This window comes from Hippocampus comes, unplaced genomic scaffold, assembly GCF_001891065.2.
Source record: "Hippocampus comes isolate QL1 unplaced genomic scaffold, H_comes_QL1_v1.1 scaffold13, whole genome shotgun sequence".
Lineage (NCBI taxonomy): Eukaryota > Metazoa > Chordata > Actinopteri > Syngnathiformes > Syngnathidae > Hippocampus > Hippocampus comes.
Genome location: NW_017805532.1, coordinates 655,445 through 657,420, shown reverse-complemented (window position 1 = coordinate 657,420; position 1,976 = coordinate 655,445).

Here is a 1,976-nt window from a genome sequence, read left to right as displayed (position 1 = left end):
CCCCGCCCCCCCACCACACCCCACCCTTTTCTGCCCCGGTCACGCCGTGTGCCGTATCGTGCCTGGCACAGGGTCGTGATGTCGTGCGTTTATCAAGGCACACGTCGAGACGGGACCCATTATGGCTTGGGTGTAATCTGTCAGAGCTGAGCGCACACGCGGCCAGGGAAGAAGGTTTGTGGTGGCGGGAGTAAGAGCTGTCTGTACTGGATGTGTGTCTATCTGTGCGGTGGGTAATTACACATTGATTAAAAAAAAACCAAAAAAAAAAAAAAGCGTCAAGTCGTGCTGGGTTGTCTCACTCCAGCAGCGTTCAACCAAAGACGGCAGACAGCCTCCCTGCTTGGAGCAGCAGTGACTGCTTGGAATACTAATGTGCAAAGGAGGAAGGGGAGGACAACAGGAGATGATGGAGAGAAAGGTGGAGGAGGAGGAGCAGGACGAAGGGAGGAGGGGGGAGTTTAGGGGAGGAAGCGATCGGAAAAACACAGGGAGGGGCACTTAAAAAGTAGGTCTCGCCAGGAAATCTTAATAGACAAGCAGGGATGCATAGAAATGATGAACGATGCCAACCTCGGTGCAGACTGGAGACAGAACGGCATGCTGTCGAAAGTATTGGGACACACGGCTGCTCCATTCACTGGGAAACTAACTGTCGTAATTGTTGTTTTGAAGTACCAATTTGTATTTCAACCAACTAGTGCTGTCACGAACAAATCTTTTAACAATTGGTTAGCCGATCGATTATAACATACATGACTTGGGTCGTGTTCATGTACACCGGCTTCCTTCCGCATCCCAAAAACATAAATGTTTGGTTTATTGAAGACTCAAAATTATCCGTGTGTGCGTGTGTGTGTGTCCGTGTGTGTGTGTGTGCAATAATTCTTTGTCCATACAGTATGTGACTTGCGACCTGTCCAGAGCGTAGCTCTCCTTTAGCACCAGCTCACCCACGAGCCTAATGAGGGTAATAAGCAAGCTTACATAACCCCGATAACTCGACCATTTGTATGCCTGAGGGCAGTTTGAAGTGAGGACGAATCTACAAATTGAGTGCGTTGATCCATAGAGCAGACAAGAAACTCGGGATGCACGGATGATCCTTCTTGCCCCCCCACCCCCTCCCCAGCTCCAATCAAATAAGATGTTATGTTTGAACTTTGGATGACTGATTGTGTGCAGCAGACGATGCGGATTTCTTAATTGGATACTTCTATCAAGACCGATGATGAGATGCATGTAAGGCTCTGAATTCCCCCCTTGATTGCCATAATCAGCCCAAAGAAGATGCTGCTGGTTGGAAATTAAAAGTCAAACTGATGAGAGTGCTGGAAAGGACAATTTTCTTCACAGACATCGCTACAAATCCATCTTACCATGTGACGATACATAAACCTGGCTTACGTTGATGAAATTAACAGTGATCAATATTTGCAACCATAGAGACACGACATTATTGTTTTAATCATCTCTTATGTTTCGACTTCTTATATGTATCAGGTGACATCCATTGGTCCTAACAGTATCCTTGGTCATTAAAATGAGCATTTTGGACATGGAAGTGCCATAATGCATGACATCGGCATGACCTGAAAGCTGTTAATAGCTACGTCTTACTAGACCTCATTTTTGGCCATCATAAAAGGATCTTCTCCGTTTAACATTTTCCTTTGCTTTTGGTGGCCAGTGGTGTCCAATTCCTTTTTTTTTTTAAAGAGCGTTTTCAAAGGTTTCGGTATGATCACAGTGGAGGATGATGGTCAGTAGTCATGTGGATGAGCTATGTTTAACATGCGACTGGTATTATTTTGGTAGCTTTTACTTCCTCTCCGAATTTCCTTCCCTGTGCATTTTATAGCTTTCTGGTCTTGACCAATTGTTCGTCACATTAGCTTAGACATTTCCATTGTTGCGAGTAGTGGTCGAGCCAACGCGCGCTGTCAAACACTTCATTTTATGCCCGCAAAGACAAA